The following is a 689-nucleotide window of genomic DNA, read 5'->3' as shown; positions in this document are numbered from 1 at the left end:
AGTGAGGGGAACTGCGGAAAAGGGGAAGGGGAAGGGGAAGGGGAAGAAGGGAAAGGGGAAGGGGAAGGGGAAGGGGAAGGGAAAAAAGGGAAAGGGAAAGGGAAAGGGAAAGGGAAAGGGAAAGGGAAAGGGAAAGGGAAAGGGAAAGGGAAAGGGAAGAAGGGGGAGAGAGGGAGATAAAGAAAGGAGGAAAGGAGTAAAGGATGGAAGAAAGGAAGAAAGGCCAGAAGGAAGGAAGAAAGAAAGAATAAAATAAATGAAGAGAAGAGAAGGGAAGAGAAGAGAAGAGAAGAGAAAAAGAAAAGAAAAGAAAAGAAAAGAAAAGAAAAGAAAAGAAAAGAAAAGAAAAGAAAAGAAAAGAAAAGAAAAGAAAAGAAAAGAAAGAAGGAAAAAAGGGAGAGGAAGGAAGGAAGGAAGGAAGGGAGTAGGGGATGTGGGAAGGAGGGAAGTTGCCCACCCCGGGCCGCCCCAGCCCGCCCCTCCTCCATTCCCCCGCAGCTGCCCCGCACGGAGCCGGTGCTGGGGCCGTGGGGCGGAGAGCTCGCCCCCGCCGCCCCCCGGCCCAGCCTCCCCCCGGCAGGCTCTCGCTGCCCCCCGCCGCCTTTCAAGCGTTGCGGACTGGAGCAGCCCGTCCAGGCCCGGCGGCCGCGGAGGGGCGCGGGGGGGGCTCCCAGGAGCGGGGGGGGGGG

The sequence above is a fragment of the Haliaeetus leucocephalus genome, unplaced genomic scaffold (genome assembly GCF_000737465.1).
Source record: "Haliaeetus leucocephalus isolate CR32 unplaced genomic scaffold, Haliaeetus_leucocephalus-4.0 Scaffold0, whole genome shotgun sequence".
Classification (NCBI taxonomy): Eukaryota; Metazoa; Chordata; class Aves; order Accipitriformes; family Accipitridae; genus Haliaeetus; species Haliaeetus leucocephalus.
The sequence above is the reverse complement of the archived record's forward strand: the minus strand, read 5'-3'. Positions refer to the sequence as shown.